We start from the raw sequence: 24,022 nt of genomic DNA on the forward strand, positions 1-24,022 counted from the left end.
TCACTCGTGAGGGGACTTTGTTTACTTTTCTGATCAGTAGCATTGCATGTGACCCACAGGAAGATTCCATGAAAGATAACTTGGACTGTGTGGAGTCACAGAGGACTTGCATCTTTCGTTGCTCATGTTGCTAAATGTTGTTGTTGTTGTTTTTCCACAACAAAGTTGAGCAAAATCATGATGCTCTCTGATGAAGTCAGTGCTACCGTAATACTTCATGTTTAAATGACAGACCATGTTCTATGACATATAAATAACACTGGTAAAACATATTGTTGTTGCAGCGACAGCTAACAGCAAAAGTTCTTTTTAGCTGAACATCGGCTGTTGGCAGGTCTTTTTTCCTGTAAGTGAAGCCACTAGCCAGCGGACTGAGTTACTGTAGTGAGTGGATTCCTCTCACTCTCATTCGTCTCACAAAATCGACTTATCTGACAGTTGGCATTTTTTACACTGTCTTTGTGCGCTCATCATCTTTGGCAGCAGTAATTTGTCGCCGTTTGACAGGTTGTCTGTGGCAGAAGATGGTGGGAATTATTTTGATCATGACTTGTTTCTTTCTATGGCAGTAAAACACCACACACCACACCTCAGAAAACCCTGGACTAATCCTGAACGGGTCTGAAACACTTGTAGGTCTGACTAATGCTTTGTTGCAGAATCTTAAAGACATTTCGACTCTAGTCTCATCATCACCAGGGGGCTTTTTTCCTGTAGGTGTTTTGGCCATTTAACTCTCGCCCTTTTCCCTGCTGCTCCTTTCACTAGACAAAGAAAACTGCATATTACTTATGCATATACAATTGTTATCTTTAGTCTAAGAGGTTTTCTTAAAATAGACTATTTTGGGTTGGGGAAAATTGCAGTCTGTCACCTTGCTTATTGAATTTAAATGTGCTGCTCTATATCCTCACTGCCATATCGAGATATGTATCATGTAGAGATGTGTATCATGTCTCATATCAAATTTTTGCTTATGCACAACCATATTACGCAGTTCTTTCTCAGTTGTGGTGAAATTAGACCTCTTAAACCTTTGAGAATCTACAGCAAGATAAAAAATGGTTTAAAATGATTTAGTTTTAATAATTTTGAAATGGGTGAGTAGGTTTTCAACTTCTATTACTGACATTCCCATGAGATTGAATTTACGTCACCAATTATATTCTTCATCATCCCGAATTAAGATCCACATCCAGTGCACTATCCAAATGCTCCTGCGAATATATTAATATATTAGAACTAGAGATTTGTTAATTCACCAAAGCTGCATTGATCGCTGTTGCCACATGGTGTTCCAGCTCCACACCAGAGGTAGTGGGGGAGGAAATGTGAATGGAGAATGATGGTGACACCTTTGGGAGTTAAATACTCCACAACTAATTAGCATTAGAGGGAAAAAAAAGGAAAGTTGCCATGGTGATGACCAGTCCAAAGAATGCAGGATTAAAAATTCATCACAGATGATAAATCTTTCCTCGTGTTGTAATATAAGTGTCAAGAAATATGATTAATTACTGGGATTAGCAGCACTTGTTGTTTCACAGTATTTGTTTAAGTGGTAGTAGTTTAGTCCAGGACTCTGTTACCTACTCTTTTCTGAATCTATCTTTGTTTGTTCACCTCTGCAGTAAGCTACACTTATTATTATTTTTTAGCGAAAGACAGAATAAAGAGACATAACCACTAATACACTCTTCATACTAAAATGAAACAAAACCAGCCGCACAAAGAGATGCACAACAACTAGAAGGAAATGAATAACAAATAAGTACGTGTACAAACAACAATAAAGACGAGCAGAACACTTTTAAAAAAAGCTGTACATATACACAATGATTACAGGGAGTATTGTAAATCAATGCAAAACAACTAAGAAAGACATGTTAAGCAAGTACCAACAGAAGAAACTAAGACACAAAGATATGCAAATGTATGAAAACCTAATAAGTCATTCAAAACTACAAGCAGATACATCACAGATACAAAGCAGCCACAAATGAAATTATAAAATGACAGAACACTACAGAGAGAAATCAGCTGTAAAGTGATTAAAAATGACAAGAAATGCAAAGTGACAAAGAGATGCACATGATTACAAAGAAGCTCATGTCTAGATTTGATGACAATGAGAGCAAAGATACAAAATGAGTATAAACGGCATATCTTTCAGATGATGTATGTTATTCCTGTGTAGGAAGTCAGGGCATCTTTCACTTGTGTGTTCCCTGATGTCCAATTTCCCGTCAATTGTCCACACCTACTTATTACTCTGCAGGGTCAGATGACATGAGGGGAAAAAATGTCCCAGTATGCACTTTTTAAGATAGTTGTTAAGAGAACTAATATAGCTAAACCATATTCATAACTTTTAATTTGAAATTATGAATTCACCCAGTATTATTTAAGGACACCGCTCAAAGTCATCCTAGGTCTCTGTTCTCTTTTACTCCAAGGGTGCTCGACTACTCTGTCACAAGTCACTTGTCACTTCTCCAATCTACTCTCAGGCCACAGTCATTTCTCATACTTAGAACAAGACGCATATGTCATTGGTTGTGTCAGTCGTTTCATGCAGAAATTCAGAGCTCTTGTTAGATAGTTGCCATCTCATCTCTTGTCCACTGTGGCCATGAGAGGACACAACGTATTCTGTCAGCTTTAGTGCCACCGTGTTCCTGACACCCAAATGCTCTGTTCCCCTCATGATAGGGAGAACTTGAGACATGCAAGGCTTTTAGAGGGCCATAAAGTGAAATTTTAAGCTTTCAACTGTCCCATTTCCATGTCCTTGGGTGATATTAGTGAGCATTTGCTAAATCACTTGCATAAAACGATGCACATTTACGCACAAAAACTTGACATATTTTACGAGTTGCCAAAGTCACTCTCCAATTAATTGCCAACAGTACAGCTCCGAGCTATATATCTTAAAGACAACTAAATTAGATTTTTGTCTCTCTGGGGTTTTGCTTTTGAAGATATAATTTCACCATCACTGATTAAAATGCTTTAAAAAGCAAATGGAATATACTGAATGGGTTACAATACTAAGCCTATACAGACAAATATACATACAAGTATACAATATGGTTGAATTTAAGTGAACATGCATGCTTTTTCAAATAAGCATCATATGCCAGGGAGTATTTTAGTCTGCATCAGCTTTGTAATGTGAATGAGGGAAATGCTTCTCAGACTCGACCGCATCCACTCTCACTCGGCTTGACGTGTTCTCCTAAAATGTTGATGTGAGGGGAAACAGAATGGGTGGTGTCAGTTAGCGTGCCAGCTCTGCAGGCCACTTGATAGATGGAGCAGCAAGGTTGGGGGAGGTCCGCCTCCTGTGCGGCGGTTACACCAAGCTACAGGAGTGACAAGCACTGCTGCTTGCTGCCAAGAAAAGTGAGAGGGAGAGGGAGAGACGCTGTACCAGGTGGAGGCGAGGTAAAAACAGGAAGATGGAGACAGAGAGAGAGCACAACGAAGAGGAGATAGAAAAAAGAAATGATGGCGAGTTAAGTCTAGAGAGGAAAGGTCAAAGATGAGAAAAAGAGAGGAGATCTAGAAAGGGCTCCTCCTTCATGATAAACCACATGCTTATGAAACCTTAATGAGTGGGGTCGAATGGAAGAGATGTGGTGACAGGGACAAAAGAGATGAGCACACTGAGGGACTCAACTTCAGAGTGGTAGCCTAGAGAGAGTATCCATTTAAGAAAGCAGTGGAAAAAAGAGGGCTTTGTGTTCCGAGACAATTAGTGAATGGATTTTGACAGCTGTGCAGCCATTTAAATCTGGAGCCTATGACAGTGTGAATGCTGCCCAGGTTGCATATCTAATGTGGGAGAGATGAAAAGTTGTTGCAGGTTTATCATACCTTTCTACCACAGTGACAGCTAAAATGACTTCAGTTGGAGGCATGTGTTGTTTGTTTGGTTAGTTTTTGGTTTTTTTTCAAGCACATGCTCTGTATTGCGTGAATGAAAATCACCGACAGCACTGCAAGATCTCATGCACAAAAATGTCATCATCATCTTGTTTGGAAAGGCTGTTCAAAGGTTAAGTTTAACTGACAACACTCATTGCTCAAAATGTTCATCTTTTTTTTTTTGTTTTTCACTTTTTCTCTAAAGCCTTTTAAATAATGGACTGTGACATTTGCCAGACATTCTCTGCGTCAAGCATTTTTTTTTTTTAAATTATGTTTACACAGGTATGAGAAATCGTCAGGACTGCGGTCTCAACTGTGTGGTATATAGTGAATTATGCACTACCTGACTTTAGGAGTAAATATAATCATTACTCAGCTTGTCACAGAAACCTCAGATTCAAACACAGATATCCTGAATCTGTCACTATATGATGGAATGTTTTTCAAGGTTTTCCAACTGAAATGAAATCAGTTTTAAAAGCACACATTCCCGGCAGCATCAGCAAGGCTCCAAGAAATCTGCGAAAGAATTTAAGACATACAGTAGATAAGTTAGACTGATGGTCGTCATTTGTGGCTCATGTGGCCATGTGCCTTCTTTTTAAGTCGTAGCGGTTTCTTCTTTGATCTAAAACTTTGTGGACCGTCTCTGCCCAACAGCGGCCTTTTAATATAAAGACACTTTTTTTTTTTTTTTTTTACAAAGGAAAGGAGGCAACGTTAACCCAAGCCAAACACAAACATTCTGGAGCTGTGTCATGAAACAATCAGCCAACTGTCAAAACATATCTGTTTATTTTACCCATTGGATGATTTCTCTCATCTTTCTGTTGTGCTGCAGCAGCGTGTAACTTTGGACGGTTTTTGTTGTTGCTGATGTTGTTGTTCTGCCTCTGTTTAGTCTCTGTGAACAGAACTGATGCAACATTATTTTTATGCTGGGTTCTTCATCTGAAAACGGGCTCTGGCATGCAAAACTATTGCCGCTTTTCCATTACATGGTCCCGGCTCGCCTCAGCATGGCACGGTACGGCACAGCACGGCACCACACAGTTTGGTTGGTTTTCCATTACAATATAGTACCTCCTCCACATGGGCGGAGTCATCACTGCACAACTGCATGAAACTGCCGTGACGCAAATTAGTGACGGTCAAAGCAGTTGTTTTCGTACTGAATCATTGGAATCATTTCATTAAAAAGATTTGTTCACAGAATCATTCAGTACTTCATGCATTAGCGGAGCAACAGTCACTGAACTAAATACACCAGACTCCTGTTAAACGTTAAAGATTTTAGACATTTCCTTGTTAATGTTGGAGATTAACGTATATCTTCAGGACTGTTCCAGTCTTGCCGAACTGATCTACAATTCGGCATTGTTCGGTTTGATTCCTGTGTCGGACATCGTGCTCACGACTCTTCCAGTGATGACACTTTCTGACCAATCACTGGCCAGCGGTCTGTCAACTTCACATAGTATCGGCTCAGCTTGCTTGGAACCTTGTTAGTGTAGGTACTAAGAAAAGCACCAGGTACCAAGCACCACTACTATCGCTAATGGAAAAGCAAAAAATGCTGTGTTGGAACTTGGTAGTGGAAAAGCGCCACATCATCAGTCGCATCATTCCAAGGGTCACAGAATTTGTCAAAGATAAAAACAACAAAGCTTCACACAGAACTGCACATCAGAAAAGAAGGCACACAAAAACACTCAAGGTCTTTCAGTACCTTGTGAACCCTTGACTGCATGTCATATGAGGTTAATGCGGTGGAAATAGAGTCACTGATCAGAAGACTTGAGACCATGAAACACTGGTTAAAAATTGACCCTTTGTGACCCTTGACTGTGAGATGTAATAAACACGTTTGCCCTTGCTAGGAATTGTGTTTTGATGCCAAGGACTCTTCCGGGTTATTGTCACAATGCTTGTTGATGGTGATTTAAGAGTGGACTGAGTTGACATGCTATTACGGGGTGCTCTGGAAAGAGACAGCTGTAATGGTTTTCCTTGCTGGGGGATTTCAGTACTGTTGACATGACAGCTGGTGTGGCACAACACACACACTTGCACACACATATTTTTTTTTTTTTATCTGACATAAAAGCCATTGATGCCTCTTGACAGTAATCTCTCACTTTGTAACATTTCCGTGTCCTTCCAATTGTTTTGTCAAAGTCAGTGTCACAGGCTGAAAACATTATTAAAGAAAAAGAGGGTTTTTAAAGATTGTGTCCTCGCTAACAGTCACAGAGTATACTATATACCAATAACATATTCCAATAATAGACTAAAGAAATACATAAGGTGGTTTAAAAAAAAAAAAGAAATCTACTGAGTTTTATCTGCAATGTTTCACACCAAATGGTATAGCTTCTTATCTGCAGCACTTTAACTTATTAAGTGTGGAAAAGGTAGAAAACCACTTTCCATCTCCAGCACCACTCAACAGTTACAGATAATATCCCCTGTGTATGGATTCTTCATTTCCTGTTCCCAGTACTTTTCCTTTTTGCTCACTTTTCCCCGCCCGCTTGTATTATTGCACCAGTTTTCAACACCATATTTTACAGGCGGTATACAATACTAGGCTCAGTTTTTAATGGTTGCACTCATGTTACATTTTTTTCCCTCTTCACATTTGTCAGAATATTCCAGCTGGCAGCACAGTTGTGTCTTGGCACCTGGACTTTGCTGGTTCCTCAGACAGAATAAACCTGGCCATGACCTGGAAACGTTTATCCCAGCATGACTCATTAACCTGACACAGAGAGCATGGTGTTGGTGCAGGGGAGCGTGGAGTTGGCACGAAACAACAGTCTTCAGCGTCGTGCACACACAGGGAAGGAATGCCCAAACACTTGCACACTTTAATTTTGTCACCTCACATCCCTTCCCTAGATCCATCACTGCCAGATCTTTATACACCCCTCCTTTAGTGCTAATGACTCAGGCCAGGTATAATTAAAAGGCTCCAGAAGTACTTCTTAGCTTGGTCTGTTTTTTGTTTTGTCTTGTTTTTCAACCAATGAAAAGACTCACTTGCACTCAGAAGACTCAATTCAGCTCCAAAGTAAATTAAAATGTTCTTCCCCATTCTGATGCTCAGATTAAACTTCATCTTGGTCAAAATGTGCTGAGCAGATATTTGTGATAACATATATAAGCAGTTGCCTGTACCTAATAAAGTGTATCACAAGACACTGGCATACAACATAAACGTGCTAAAATCCTATCTAGAAATATTTACTTACACATTAGTGGGGTCCGTCAAAGCACTGTAACCTCAGTCATCGACTGCTGAAGGTCAGGGGTGAAGGGGTGTGTGGACTTCACCCACTTTAACTATACACTGGTGTAGCTCTCTTGTGGGTTATCGCTCCCACCTATGCGCCCCTGTCCTCTCCCTCTGACCCTCACTGCTGCTCCTCTATTCCATTTTCTTCCCAATAACAGCATGACAAATTGAGCCTGCCACGAAACGATCTATCATTGTCCCACATCTCATCCTCTTCTACCCTCTATTCTCTCTCTCATTGTTTCTCTTTCCTCTTTTGTCCCTGTTACAGGACATTCCCCTTTCCTTCTTTGTGCCCCCCCCATCCGAACAGTTCCATGTTCCTCCCGACATGGACTCTCTATCTTCCTGCCCTTGCTTTTTGCCCCACTATAACCTCATCTCCTATACTGTCTCCTCTCATATTGCACTGTATACTATATGTCTCCATTTCTCTTTGTGTTCATTTGTTGTCCTTTGATTTTCTCTGTTTTCCTATCATCGCTAGTTATGTCACAGACACATTATTTCATACGCAGTTTCAACTGTAATAGATTTAACCCTGTAACAATTCAGTAACATGGTTGGCTTTGTATACTACAACAAATACTTTCTACTCCCGGCCCTGAAGGGAAACTATTTTACTTGGCTGTGACTAAATTCACCATCTCATTAAATTTTTTCCCCCCCCATAATAAGATCAAAGTTGTGTTGCTATGAAGCATCAGAAAAGTATAGAGCATGCAGAATGAATAAATACTTCAGTGTTGTCCAGTAAATAATAAAAATCAATATCAATTAATAGTATGTGCTGGGAGCTTGTGAAATTCTCAGCAAAACTCTGAACATGTGTTTAAATATTCAGGATGCCATGAGGTACCTGAAACAGTACAGCCCTTTGAAACAAAGATAGTTTATTTCAGCAAAATCTAAATAAACCACCTCTACAGGCATGTAATCACAAAAGGGCAGAATAATTGAGAGATATAATTGTAATTCTATGTTCTTGATGATGATAGAGAGCTTTTCATAAATAGTTTGCCTTTTAATAAGTAATGTTGATGGAACTGTGGTGCCATTTGAGGTGATGGCTTATTTCACATTTTAAAATCTCCAAATTGTAAATAACGTGAGCATTTTGTAACTGATAATGATGATGGTGGTAAAGATGATTAATGTGACGATGATGATGAAGAGGAGAAATAGATTAAAACCAAGGCCGTATTCACCATTGAGGTTACAGAAGTTTGGACCTTGATATTTTTCCCCAGAGGTGTGTTTAATTAAAATGATGAAATATTATCTAAATTAATATTTGTTGTTCTTTCTTCTTCTCTTTGTGTTGTATATACACTCTTGAATCTATATACATGAATAGTAACTGCAAAATCTTCCACTACTTGTTGTTCAATGCCTTTTATTACCAAATTCATGCGACAATAGCCTCTGTGTGTGTGGGGTTGCACGGTGATTGTAAATGTCTGTTACAGTTAAGAGTAAAATAAGTATCCTTAAAATAACCAATTAGGGGTGCGAGATATTATGAAAACATGAAATACGTGATAACGTTGGTGAATAATGGGGCGACAATATGACTTGTGATAAATAAACAATTCATAAGCATGTGGAGTTAACCCAAACACGTTGAATCACTGTATTTTGGAGAACTATGACCTGGATCTGGACGAATGAGAATCTACACAGACATATTATATGGTGTTAATGTCTGTCTGCTGTGGGTTCACAGCTAACATTGACTCAGTCTGTGGGTGGCGTTGGCAGACACTGAAACAAAAACACCTATCTACATTTATGTTAAGTTCTTGGCTACACAAAGAACAATCTACATCAAAGGTGTCAAACTCAAGGCCCATGGGCCACATCCGGCCCACTATGTAATTGGATTCGGCCCTGCGAGATAATATGCCTTTCCTGCTTTTTTCCATTGGCTCACTGACTGTGTTCCACACTTATCAGGTGTTATTTTACCAATACCTGGCCAGTAAAATTAATAAATGAAATGTGGATTTTGAAAAGACAGAGCCAGAACCAGAGGGTTGGAGGGTTATTAAGGGGTTATTAAGCTCCTCATTTGTATTTGCCTCCCTCTCTTTTAGCTTTATACATCTAAGAAAAATTATTGTGTGCAGCTAATTATTGCCTAAGGTGCATGTGACTGCAGGCCTGGATGTGCTGTTCCACTGAAATACAGTAGAGGAAATCAGGCAAGACAGATAGATGGACAATAGACAATGGAAAATCATTTGTTGTGAACTTTTTGTTCATCTGGCCCTCGACTTTTACACAGTTTTTGATGTCGCCCCCCCAACAAACAGTTCAAGCTGTCTTTGCGATATGCATGTATCTTTTACAAAGTGTAAACTTTGCATATTGATATTGCAATGATGAATTGTGCAGGCCTCCCTCTGATGTCAGATTGAAATTAGAGATATTTCTTGGATGGATGCTGGATCAGTTGACCTATAGACATCACAGTGGTGCTGTCATTAGTGCTATTGTGTGAAATTCACACAATGTCCCTCCAGGTTCTCTTTTCACACTCTGACAACTCGCAATCACCTGTATAATCCTATTGTTGTATGTTTTTTGGTGATAGATAGATGGATGGATAGATAGAGACAGATGTGACAGACTGGCAACCTGTCCAGGGTTTTCTCCATCGCTTGCCCAATAGGATCAATGGCACCACTAATGAAGAGGTGGATATGTCTTCACCCTGTGTTTACTGTTTTCAACACAGATAACAAAAAAAAAAAAGACTGTGACAAAATAGTAAAGGACAGATAAAGGAGATGAGAGAGAGCAAGTACTGCTAACTGGTTATTGTATGCTTCTTCTAGCTGATAAGTTTTAGTTTTTTTATTGAGAATTTTGAATTGTGAATAAGCTCATTTGTGGACCTCAGTGTTTCAAAAACCCTGCTTATGGCACATTATTGACTCCAAGGCTGCACAGTCCACAGTTTCCCTGCTTATGTTACCATTAAACATATGCGTTTTCCCCTTGCTCAATATGAAAAGAAAATATTTATACAGTGAGGCGCATAGAGCAAAAGCCCTTCAAAGTTTGTGTATGTGGCAGCACCCAAAACTCAGTACTTTATTGACAGGTGGTAATAAAGTTTGATTGATGTTTGCGTTTATGAGTGTTGCTTTGCATCATTGAGACAGTAAACCTCGTGGGCAATTGTTGTTTCTTCAGAAGGGTAAATGGTTAATCTCATGAAAGGTATAGTGAAGTCTGTCTCATTTATCTGGTGACCTCTACAGTTAAGTAGGAAGCAGAGTGGCATATTGTCTGTTGTCTTGTGCTGTTGTCGGCCACCACTATAGAGCACAAAATCAGAAACACACTCTAATGTGTTCATTTACTCCTTTATTTATTTTCTAGAGGAATTTGACACTTTTCTAACAGTGCAAAACATTTGTATGGTTAATTTTCTTGTTAAATTGGAGTAGTCAAAACACACTTGCTTGGTCTGTATATGTTAATAGCTTTATCGCTGCATAGTTGTCCCCCTGCAGCATAATATGAGATGCAATAATACCAAAACTCGACAATTCTATTGAAAAGTTCTGTCTCTGTGAAATTGTTGCTGTGGGCTCAGGATTATTGCCCACTTCCCAAGTGGCAGACTCCAAATACAGTAAGAGTTATAAGGGTAATTGCAAAGCCAACCACTTGGAAAACAAGTACTGTATTGGTACGCAGCACACATCCTATCACAGTCCAAAAGCTCTGGAGAAAATGTTCAATTAAAGTACAGCCCCTGTGGTAAGAATATAAATACCTGCATGCCAGTTCAATTGTCTTTTTACCCTTTTCTTACCTGTTCTAGTTGTTTGTTGCTTATTGTTCCTTGTTTTTTGAGTCAGTGCAACCTGTACATATTTTTTTCCATCCACCTTTGAAGGTCTCATTCACAGGTCTCCCACATTTAAAAATAAATGGGGATGTATTGCATCACATTATCAGTCAGTTTATGCGGGAAATTCTCAGAACCATTAGATGTCAGATATTGCAGCTGATTCAGGGTTGTTACCTATGAATACATTCACAAATATTAATAATTATAATTATTGCTGTTATGCAATCAACAGCTCATTGCTCAAGAGTTCAGCCCATAAGCTGGTAGGAGTTTCACAAACTATGAGTGCTTCATCATTTGCATTAGCACATTTACTGTGCATTGGAAGCACACCGAATGAGATTCTTAACTGAATTTGGTGTTTGTCACTGCAAAGACAACTTGTGACAGAATCCTTGTAAATACACATTTATAAATGAGCACAGAGGAGTATTATTGGAACTCTCATTTCATTACGACCAGGACTGGTTTTTGAATTATTGTGCCAACATCTATCCATGATCCAGTATTTGATTTAAACCTAGTTTTGAGCCAAAGTGTTTAGAGTGCTGTGTAATTAAAGTTTGAATGATTTGAAAAACTGTGAATCCTCTTTGAACCTTTGCCTTTATTGATCTGTCCTATTAAACTTTCATTTACTTTACTTCAAAGGGTGAACCTATATAGCAGCATTTCATTTTCCTTTTTCTCTCTCACATCTGCAAACAAACACTTAAGTGTGGATGCATAAATATGTGTGTAAGCAGCCTGTATGACCACTCCTGATGGGTCATGATTGTTTCTTGAGGAGGTTTGTTGTCTTCTAAGGGGTTGAGGTTTTTGTGGAGAGCTGAATGTCTTCAACTCACACTGAAGAGTCAGGAATGAGGCGTCCATACTACTTTTGTGTTTAAAAATCCATACTTTCTGCTGTGGATATGCCTGTTGTCCACATTCCCTGGTGTTTTAGAGCCCACATGTAAAAGTTTGAAACCACTGCTTTGGTTTTCTTTTTTTGGACACCTATAGGTTCTATTTTTTTTCAAATGTTGCTTCAAATTCTTGTGAAGTATATCCCCATTGGTGATGTCAACAACTGATGAAAATGATGGAATGTAATTAATAATGCAATTGTTTAGTTGTTTGGGAATGTAATTTATGAGATACAGCGTTGGCCTCTCATTGGCTCTAATGACCATCTTTGTGTGTGCAGCATTTATTTATTTTTTAAAACGATGGTGAGTTACAGTGTCTCAGTAAACGTCTTTGCAAGTGGCACTTGAGGCTTTCTTTAATTGCTTTCGATCACTCAGAGGTTTACATAATATCTCAGTTATGTTGCACAACGAGCATATGTTTCAGGCAATTGAAGAAACGCAAGAATGCAACATAAAAATGAAAAGAAGAACTCTTTGGAATGGAGTGGTTCATTAAAACAGAATGCAACACAACCATTAAAAGATGCTGCAGATACATATTAATCACAATTAATAAAGTGCTCCACCAGCTAAGTAAGAGCCAGTGATGCATGCCTCTGAGGCTGATGAGAGATGCCCCGGGGGGGAAGGAGCTATAGTAGTACTGTGAGGCTTCAGTGTGTGTGGCGGGGGGGATAGATGGATGAAGAGAAGGTAGTCTGCCGTCCAGGATGCCCTGTAGAATCTCCTCCAGATCCTTCTTTCAAACAGGCCTTTTCAGCCCTCTATTCAAAAAGCAGTAATTGCATCATTTTTCAAGCCCCTTGCCTCTGTCTGATTGTGAAGCCGGCCCCATTAATCAAACTAATGGAGAAGTAAGTGATTTCAAAATATAGGCTTTGATCATGCGCCCGCTATCCTCTCCCACAAGTCTGCCTTCTCCTCAACTTTGGGAACCTCTCTGCTTCCATCCTTCCGATTCCTTCCTTTCTCACAGTGCTGTGTGTGCACTTGACTCTACCGTGCATTCATTCATATTACAACTCTCTGATAATGTTGGTAATATTTGCTGTTGCACTTTCTGGAAGTGCTGTGGTTTACTTGAGAGCAGAGCACCGAACTGCATACAGTGTGTTTCAAAAATGTAAGACCACGTTCTCGTATCGGATAGTCTTCTGGACCCCAGTGTAAAAGAGATTGTAGAAAAATGGTCACTCTAAAATCATTGAGGCCTATTAACAGGCAGTATGTCCCGAAGAGTCACAGTTCAAACACATTTATTGATCTTGATGAGACAGATTAAATTTAAGTGCTTCTCAGGTGTATCGAAAAGCTTGTGCAAGCTATAAAGCAGCGCAACTATTACTTGAGGCTGCACAACCTGACCATGTGGGCAAATTCAATTCCTACCGAGCAATGTAAGCCACTGCTGAGAGAAGGAAAAAGAAAGACTCTTTTTGTCTTTGATGCAACCTCGGAAAAAACACAAAAGCTTTCACACGTGCAGCACTTTTGCCTAATTAATTGCATGTGCATTTGTAGCTGATTCAAATATTGCTCTAATTCGACCATTGCATTCTACCCCTCTGGACTACATGCAACCCAGTAGAGTAGGTGTTTCCCATTCCTTTAGAACAAGGGTAGTAAATTAAATTCCTTAAATGAGGTCCAGATAGAAACAATCTCCTCAAGCAAAAAGTCTGGAACATCATAACGACTAGCAAGTGTAATTGGTGGTTAAGTCCAATACAAATATTTTCATTAGCATTCATTAGCAAAGTCGTAATATTATGAAAATGAAGTCATAATTATTATTCAAGCAAAAGAGCAGATGATCAGCTGCTATACCTGCGTCAAGATGAGGAACACCTTAATACTTTTGGCACATCAGCACCACGTTGTCTTTAGCATTAGATCTTTGAAAAGATTGTGCAAGACAATGTGTCTGTTTCGATGAAAGAATCACACAGACCTGGAGGAAATCTTCTATTTGTGGAGGAGGAAATGGTTTGTAGTGGTCGACTGCAAGGCTACCACTGGTTACATCCGTGTTCCGTTGCTATTTAATAATAGAGTCATAATATTTCTCGTAAGATTATGACTCTATTCTTGAAAGATTCCTTTTTTTTGGCCCTAATACACCATCATAAAAAATAAAAGAAGCCCAAAAAAGAAAAAACATCAAATGCACTCTAGATGGACAAATAATGTCAGGGACTGAAATAAATCCTTTGAATTAATTGCATTAAATGACCAGCTTCTGTCTGTTTGTTTACTAAAAACACCAACTGAAGTGTGCAGAGAGCTTTTACTTTGAAGCAGAAAAAGGATGTGTTTATGTGTAGCATATATGCAACAGATGGAGTGGTGAAAGCTACTTTTCTGTTGCTATTTTTTCCCGATGAAACGCATTTGGTTTGTGGTAAAAATAGACGAGAGCTCTAATCGCAAGAGGGAAAGCAGTGAATCTGAAAAGCATGTCTCACGTGGACAATATGGCTGCCCAGAGATGAAAAGCAAGATTCGCAGATGTTCAGGCATTCAGTGTGGCCCCAATTCACTAATATGATTGGATGCAGACTGCAGTCCGCCTGTTAGTGAGCTGGGCTTTTAGGAGGTATAGAGGTATTAGTCATCTAGCGCTTTAGAGGGCCATCCCAACAAAGCCTTTTAGATGCAGAATCCAGAGTATAGCATGGTAGAAGAAAATGCCATGAAATATGTGCAGCCTTGAAGCATACTTCAAAATTGGAGGTATAGGGCCAATCTTTACCTTTTCACGGTATAAGAAAAAGTATCATGCGTGTAGCTTAATGCCAGTTAGCACAAAACACACTTCTTGTCATTGTTGTGGAGTATAATTGGCAAAGTGCTATTGTTGCCTCCTCCTCTGCTTTTCTCTGCCACTTCACAGGGTGTCAGTGCTGTTTGAAAATTGTCAAACTTAAACTTTCACACGAACACTACTAACCATTATCTCCTCGTCTTTTTAATGGTGTTCTAAGAAGACATCTCTTATACTGCATGTAAATAATTAGGATGAGATTCATGTTTATCTTTGGCCTGGCTCACCTCCCTCAGCTAACTCTCGAGATCCCTCTATTCTTATTTCCTTCCTATTTGCGCACCCATTTATCTTGCTTTCTTGTGTCTAATCTGGCAGGATTTCTACATAAAGCCTATTTGTTCCCTCTGACCTGCACTACTCAGGAGCATGCACTGTAGTTTCTTAGAACTGGAATAAAACAGCATTGATACAGACTAATCAAGCTCGGTGCAATATTTAAGAAAATAGTTCTACAGTTTCTGCAGAAAAAAACACATCAACACCAAATAGCTGATGAACCTGCTCACCTCTTATGGTGTCTGAACTTGTATCGTTATCTTTTTCTTTATTTCTTCTTTTCAAAGTACCCCGTTTATGCCACTGAAGATTAGAGGCAGTGGGATACTTTTATTGGAAGAAATTCTGTCACAAGAGAAAATGTTTCATCACACCTTATGTTCAGTAGACACCTAGTAACTAACACAACAGGTAACTGTGGTACTGATACTGCCTCTTACTGGTCACTGAGCACTGTTTCCTTACAAATAGTCATCGCTGAGTACAGAAATCCCTAAGTAATGAAAACGGGGGGGTATTTGATTGAGACTAATCATCATGAGGCAAACTGTAGACACAATAAAATGTAACCATCACCATTATTGTTTGTGTGTAAAATAATAAGGGAATACACACAAGGAATGTTTGGATGTTCTCCCTGTGTGTATGTGTGTGTGGGTTTTCCTCCCACACTCCAAAAACATGAGAGAGAGTGGATGGTTGTTTGTCTCTATTTGTCCCTGTGATGGCCTGGCGACCTCTCCAGGTTGTACCCCTTGGCCCTTCAGCAACCCCCCGTCATGGGGAGGATAAAGTGATAGAATTATGATTAGTATTGAAAGTTTGCAAAGGCATCATCACCACAAACAGCAGCCTTGACAAAGCAAGTCTAATGCCCCATGAACCTTTGAATTTCTGTTTTTTTTACCTAGCATTGGTGGAGCTCGGTCTTTTACTGTTATCAACCATCTGCTTCAAGGTTCAACATTCTTTGCATTCTGAGGTGCTTTTTATCCTCTCAAACTGTCTGAGAAGAGTGGCCATCTGAGTTATCAAAGCCTTGGATATTCCTCTCCTATCATCAGCAGTTACCATTTAAGCTGCTCCTCTCTGGACATAATTTCTTTCTCACACCACCGCGAGTTGGCAACAATCATGATCAGAGTCAAAATGATCACATTTCCCCCATTGTTGAAGTAATCACATTATTTTAATCCACATTTGCTCCACATGACGAAGACAGGCCTTTGCAATTAAGTAAGAAATGACATAAAATATTGAAGGCACTCTCACCTCTTACACATCACTGAAAGGAGAAACAAAGTAGCTAAGACAAGGAAAGATGTGGATGATGTCTTTTTTTCAGGTTGTTCACCTTCGTTACGTCTTAGTCACTTCTCTCCTGTGAGAAGTGACTGAGGCAGTTTCAGCAGTGTGAGCGTGTAATCGCGTACCCTCAAGCAAAGATTACATTGACATGCGTCTTTTGGCATTTCTGAACAAGGGTCTGGGGGTTTTGCTTAGAAGCAATGTGGGAAACTGAGAGGCTTTGACAACACTGGGTGTCATGTAGAGACGCCACATCATAGTGGTGTTTAGTGAGAGGGCTCTAACTCTGCTGTAATGCTCCACAAGGACCCTTGTCTACCAGTTTTAGCATGAAAACAAAGCAGTTCATTTCTGGCCACACAAAACAGCACAAGCCTCCAACCAATCAGCTGGTAAAAGCTAATCAAGGCCAGTGATGGTCCTTTTAATCTTGAGAGAATGGCAGTTTCCTAATGGACCGATCAAGTAAATAGATCTACATGGTCAATGTAGATGATGAATACAAAACAACTACAACAGATAGATACATGAATAAAGGGAAATGATTATATTATATATACAATAATGGATAGCTAAAGAAAATCATATTAAGCGTAAAGAACACCAAGTAAAGAACAGTATAAATAGAGAAAGGTCACTGCTAAAATATAATGATGAATAGTACAAACATAGTTGTAAGTTCAGAGACACGTGATTACTAAGCCGCTGCTTTAGATTGATTCTGTTTTGTTCTGATGTTTGTCTTTGTTACAAGTTTTCTTGTTCTCTCTTTTGTTGTGAGAGAACCAAAATAAACTCAAGTACAATAAAACAGTTTTTGTAAGGGCCTACCTATGCTGCCCTAAATTGTACATCAACTAAAAGGACAGCTTAAATATTTATGTCTCTGAAATAAAATTCACTTATGTCTCTCTTAAACTGTGTTTTCGGTGCTTGAAGTTTAATGTTAAAAGGAAAGTTATGTGATTAATTATTCTGAGCTAATGGCCATGAAATGGTAGGAAGGGCTTTTATGGAAAACTGTATTCTGCTTACCTGAAATCACTCCTCTAATGTTAGGTAATGGTGGCATGTATTATTCAGTTGCATTTAAATAGCATTATTTTGCTATGCTTATGTCTTTGCTGCTGGGATTCTTTCCCACTGGCTACATACTTTTACCTTTTTGGAATTCATGTGTCAGCCTCATTTGAATTGTCCTTGTTCCAGTTATCTGCCAGTTCATCCCTTTTGTCTGAATTAATCATGGCTAATTTCACTCAGTTGTATAGGCAAAAATTAAACTACAATGTCTGACGATATTATGTGTTGTTTATTTGTAAATTCAACAGACGGCTTCTCAACCATGTCCAAAATGGTCGTTACAATTATCCTGATTAATTCAATTCAATTTATTTTATTTTATTTTATTTTATTTTATTTTATTATTAATATTTAAATATCAACATTGCAATTACTGATGATTATTAGTGATAAAATATTTAAATGTCGATGTTATCTGCTTACTTAAATGTTTTCAGCATTGTTGCAAATGTACAAATCTGACCGTGGGCCCAGGAAGTTTGGAAAACTTAGAAACTCATGGCCTTTTACTATGCGTGATGTGGCCAGACATGAGCCTGATGTCCAACACAAGAATCAAAGCTAACAATGCTGAACTGTAGATCAATTAAAAATACCTAACAATCCTAAAAATGTGGGTTCATCTCCAACATTTAGCACGTAAATGTCTGAAATCTTATCATTTGTCAGAGGAGTCTGGTGTATTTAGTGAAAGCCTGCGATCGCGAGTGGCATCACAAACCCCTGCCGCTGTATTTCAGTTCAGTGTCAGACTCTTTTTAATTAACTGATTCTAACGATTCAGTACATCGAAAACAACTGCTTTACAAGTCTGTAGTTACTAGTTACTTGTGTGTGTCACATGTAAAACAACGTAATGGTAAATGGTTTGTATTTGTATAGTGCTTTTCTAGTCTAGACCACTCAAAGCTGCTTTACACTACAGTTTAGTCATTCACCCATTCACTCACCCTCTCATACGGCGCAGCTACTTGTGACGCATTTTCTATCACTCATCTTTCATACCCATTCACACGCGGCTGGCACAGCCGCTCTACCACCGAGCAACTGTCGCTCCACATTCACAGCAGGTTCATGCAGACCCCGCCCACGTGGACGAGGTATTATAGTAATGGAAAACCAACCAAACCGTGTCGAGCCGAGGCGAGGTGAAGTGAGGCGGTACGATGTAGTTGAAAAGCACCATTAGCAAATGAAAAGTGGGCTTGTGTTCTATTAAAATAAATGTAAAACTAAATACATCAATATGTTTTTTTAAGTGTAGTCAAAGAATAACTAAGTATATTTTGGCGGGATAATCAGTTTGCTCTCTGGTAATTATACTGGTTAATTATATCCATCAGCTGTGCAATAAAAATGAAATTGCAAAATATCATCAAAGATCCACAGCATCATTTTCCCCAAGGTGCAGAGGTTTAGTTAATGTTCCCCAGGGGGCACACTGCAGAAATGCAAAGTCATTTTTCTGAGATATACTGCTCATGAATTTGGTTTTGGCATCTTGTTAAAATGCTTACTAAGAGTTCAGACAATCAGTCTGGTTATACAAGTAAGTGACAATCTGGCTACCAATGCATAATTATGAACTACAATAAATTGGAGTTGGTTTTTATCAATGGATTAAACTGATCAGTTGATCGGTTTGGCTCCATAGTAAGTTTTTACTATACTCTTTGTGTTAATGACATATAGATTAAGATTCGCATGGGCCGTATGGTGGTCCTGTGGCTAGAACTGTGGCCTCAGAGCAAGAAGGTCACCGGATTGGATCCCAATTTGAAATGTCTGTGTTGAGTGCTCATGTTCTCCCCATGTGCGCATTGGTACTCCAGCTTCCTCCCACAGTCCCACTGGGGATTAGGCTAATCTAAGTTAAGTGTGGATGTGAGAATGAATAGTTGTTTGTGTCTGTATGGAATTGCTAACTACATCTGAGGAAAATAACGGTACCCAGTTTTCTTGTTTATACACTGTAGTGTGCTGTGTTGAATCCAAGTCATATCCATTGCAATGTCTCAATTGAAAAACTGTATCGAAACCCTTATGTTTCGTACAACCTCACTTCTGCCCGGGAAATTCTTCAGCTTGCTATGATATTCATAAAATGGCACACTCAGTTTTTTAATCCTTGTTAATCCTCAAACTTGCAGCTCTCTAAATGAGGAATATACACAATGTACAGTGGCAGAGTTTCAGTAAAAAATTGCCACTTTAAGATGCCTATAACTGCACTATCATCTGTTATTAAGACATCTAATTGTTTTTTGGCGGGGCTTGAAAATGGTTTTGTGATATTCTATTATTATAGAAGTGATTCTTTGAGAATATCCACTTTTTGTTATCCATGCAACAAACACTTAGGCTATTTAAGTGACTAATTGGGTAATAAAAACCTCTGTGCAGTAATTAAGTAAACAATGTGATCCAAGACTACACATTACGGAAGGTTTCACCCTTCTTGTTGCAGCCTATGACTGTTCCAGACAAAACATGACAATAGAGAAGCTGTTATATTGCGCTATATTTTTTTTATATTTTATTACTGAAGATAAGATTTGAGTCACTGTACATGGTCATTGAAATGTTTCATCTCTACTTTGAGAACAGTTCATAAAAATACTGTATTCCTGCCATGTGTACAGTGCTAAGCTTCTTCTTCTGATTTTAGTTCCACAGTAATGTGCCAACTGCTGAGTCTCCTGGTGAGGACACTAGCTATTCTTGTAATTGCTATAGCAAAGGCTTGTGGGAAGATAACTACTGTACGTGCAGAGAGAAGCTGGCAGCCTTTGTACCATGGCAGATGGGAGTCCTGATTTGTTTTTAATGTGTCACATGGTGTGCCATCTTCGTGGGAGGACCTTGGTCTTGAATCCAGCCAGCGAAAGGCCAGAGGAGATTTGTTCAGGTGTTGGATTAACACTTGCAGATCAGCATGATGAACAGTCATGATTGAAATAACTGTTGGTTTTGACTCCTCTCGTACACAAGGGGAAAAAAATAAAAAAACTAACTTAAAGAAACATACATGACTGTTGACACCCCACCTCCTGATAACCCATAAACAATATAGGACTATTTACCTTGCACCTTGTAATTTGCCGACTTAAATGCCTGTACCAAAGTGGTCGGCATCTTTGTATTCAGTGCTGTGCTGATGGAGCAGATTAAGTGGTCTGAAGGTGTTACCACAGCAACGGTGGCAGGGCCGAGTTCAGAGGGACTGTTGTGAATCTTTTATGACAGAGCTCATTATTCTTTCCTGGCTTCATTGTGAGATCCTGACACAGGAAGCACAGAGAAAGTGTGACAGCTACCAAAACCTTTTCATTGTCCACCCTCTTCAAATAATAACCAAATATTGAGACTCCACGAAAGGTACCCACTTCAGAACAACAGGAGACTATGGTTGCTAGGCACCCGGCCCTAACCTTAAAGCTATGGTGCATTGTCACAAATAGGGACAAATTGCTTGTCAGTGAACACACACACACACACACACACACACACACACAGTGCGGAAGAGGGAGGGATGTAAAATAAATGCTCCGTTCTGAGAGCATTTTATAGACAATAAAATGGATATCATACTTTATAAAACTGATTGCTCAAATCCAGCAATGTGATTATGGTTGTTAGGCATGATGTGATCCCCATATAGCCACAGGTTGTTATAATCCTCATGTTTTGGAATCAACACTCTTCGGTCTGAGCTCCTCTCATCAGATGAGCATGTGACCGGCAATCCCTCCACCTGTAGAACTGTGTCCAATATTGACACATGGTTTAATGCATTTATTATGGATTTGGGGCAGTACCTACAATCTACTAAAATCACCAAATGTTGGCTTTTACAGTCAGGGGCAGAGTAGGTGCAGGTAGTTAATAAGTCAAAGATATATAGGTCCACTGAGTTATTAAGATTTATAGAACTAGTGATTCATTTTTAATGAGATCATCGTGGGTGTTACACTTTCATAGGCAATAATAAACACTAATAATCAAAAGTGCTGTCATGTACATTCAAATAGTTATAATTTATTCAACAGCAAATAGAGTTTTTATACCTGCTGGGAGAAGAGGTGCTTTTTCTCCTTACGTGGCACTGCTGTTGGTACTTGTTTTGAAAACACATTGAATTTAGATCATTATCTAAATTGTTAACTGTAGGATGGGGATTTGCATCACTTGGAAGATCTATACACTGTAATAAACTTTAATCACTGCACAAAGTCCACCGTAAGCAAGGGATTTATTTATTGATATTTTTGTTTCTAAAACTGCATGCATAAAAACAAATATTGTCCAGCTCAAGTAAAATATCACATTTGTGATTCAAAAACGTTCTGTTGCGCACAAATCATTTATATTATTGGCAACTCACAGTACATTTCGCCTTAACTTGGAATTGTAGTGTTGCCTTTTTTTTCACAAACTAATTAATTAATCTCTCTAAGTAATTCAATTTATTTGCCGTCTTATTAATACAACAGAGGTTAATGTAATGAATGAAACTTTTGATGGAATTAAACATCCTGATGTGTTTCTTTCTATTGCAAATGCACCTAATTCAACAAATAACCAGGAACATGTTTGTTTTATTTCATATTTGAATGTGTGCTGCTCATACAGTTGTGCAGATGTAGACATCTGGGACTTGCATACTGTGCATACACATATGTATCTATACAGCGCATGAATAATGTTCAGACCGTTCAACAGGATTTCAGGTGTATGGTGTAATGCAATACAGCAGAAATGATCGTTATTCTCATAGGAGGAGTGGACAAAATAACAGAAAGTCTTTCAGTATGAACACAATCCAGTCACAAGCTCCTGCCAACAAAATCACTGTAAAGTTGAATAAAAAAATAAATAAAAACACTTTCATCAGAAATGTACCATTTAGTCCAATGGTGAACTGCACAAAAGAATTCACTAGTTTTGGTGACTAACCGTGCAGTGACTGTGTGACTAATCCAAACTGGCTTTGCTTTACAGTATTTATAACCTGTTGACAATGAGCTCTCCCGTGTTTTCATATTCAGGAATTTTTTGCACCCAGTGTTTTTTCCTCATCCTTCAAACCACAGCTCCTCTCGATCCCTTTCTGACTGTCACAATTTAAAATTGGAGCTGGCATCCTCTGGCTGCCTTTGTGGCACTGCCACTGTGAAAGAACACGCCTGCGGTACTTTGCCTCTTAGATTAGAGATCTTACTGTCGCCTGGCTTTGGCAGTAAAATATTTTTCAGATGTCACTCCAGACTCATGCCTATGCCTCCTTCTCTTAAACCATATTTCCCACCAGCATTTCAATGTTACATCATCTCCTTTATTGAATTGAACGAGAGAAAATGCACAATGGCAAAATTACTCTGCCTGTTGAATGCACTTAAAGTCTCAATGGATTTCTAGGATTTGATGTGATACGTCTGAAGCAAATGAGGTAATTCTTGCTTATAGGACTGTGAAGGGCTGTTTATGTGAAATAATGTAGAATCTGTACTGAGACAGTAGGGGATTTTGTATTCAACAGCGACACGTTTTGAAACCTGAGGACAAATTCTAATATTTGTGATTTCGCGGGAGCATCCAATCAGTTCACAGTTGTTCATTCACAATTTGAATGAGCAACCGCTTGAACTATGGGGCTCTTGTAAAAAAGTGGTTGTGAAAAACAGGCTATGAATGTTAAGTCTCTGTTCAGTGTTCTATAATATTCAAGAAGCATCCAATCCCCATGTGTAAGTGGTCACTCTCACCTTTAAATAATAAATTCAGCATATTTTAAACACTTAAGTATCGTTTTTTTTGTTTGTTTGTTTTTTACACTCTTTTAAGCAAGGGATTAAAGAAAGGTAAAAGAGAAAACTTATAGTCAGTATGTACAAGAAAAAGTTATGGACATTATATACAATGACTGACGGCTAGATAAATATTGCACGTTGCAGGTTGATGCATAAATAAATAGTGTATTGTCAATGAGGTTAAACAGCAGTACACGCACAATTTTGCAAATTAATAAAACTCTATGTCTACACTGTCCAAAGTCGTCAGTGTTGGGTTGTGTGGTGAACTGGTGCTGAACCTCAAGTCGTGGGTTCTGTTGTGCCCAGGGCTTCAACAAACATTGTATCCCAGCTGGTGCCCATTAACTAACCCACACTGTAGTACTTGACTTTATTGTTATCGTTATGGCATCTGACAGATTCTGTCTGGAACAATGACTGCGGTTCAAGGAGCTGGCGTCCCTTTTGAATGCTAAGGTTGTTCTCCACGGCAGACAATGGTTCTCACAGTCAGATTGCTTTTCACATCAGCGAGACATTTTCATCATTTGAATACATTCCTACGTACACTTTGATATTTCCCGATGACAAACACTGTACAAATATTTTGCTCTGTAATGTTTGACTGTAATGTTTACGGTCAGCTCTTGTGTGAGTGTGTGTGAGGCCTTAGTTACAGAGGCCATGCTTTAAATGAGACATTATTTAACTTGGCAAAAA

General features: G+C 38.9%; 1 protein-coding gene across 3 annotated transcripts in view; it reads left to right on the top strand.

The window, feature by feature from the left end:
* LOC122782180 (glutamate receptor ionotropic, delta-1-like) overlaps positions 1-24,022 on the top strand; it is a 200,437-nt gene that overhangs the window by 133,534 nt on the left and 42,881 nt on the right. The window lies entirely within an intron of this gene.

This window comes from Solea senegalensis, linkage group LG15, assembly GCF_019176455.1.
Source record: "Solea senegalensis isolate Sse05_10M linkage group LG15, IFAPA_SoseM_1, whole genome shotgun sequence".
In the NCBI taxonomy this organism is placed as follows: Eukaryota; Metazoa; Chordata; class Actinopteri; order Pleuronectiformes; family Soleidae; genus Solea; species Solea senegalensis.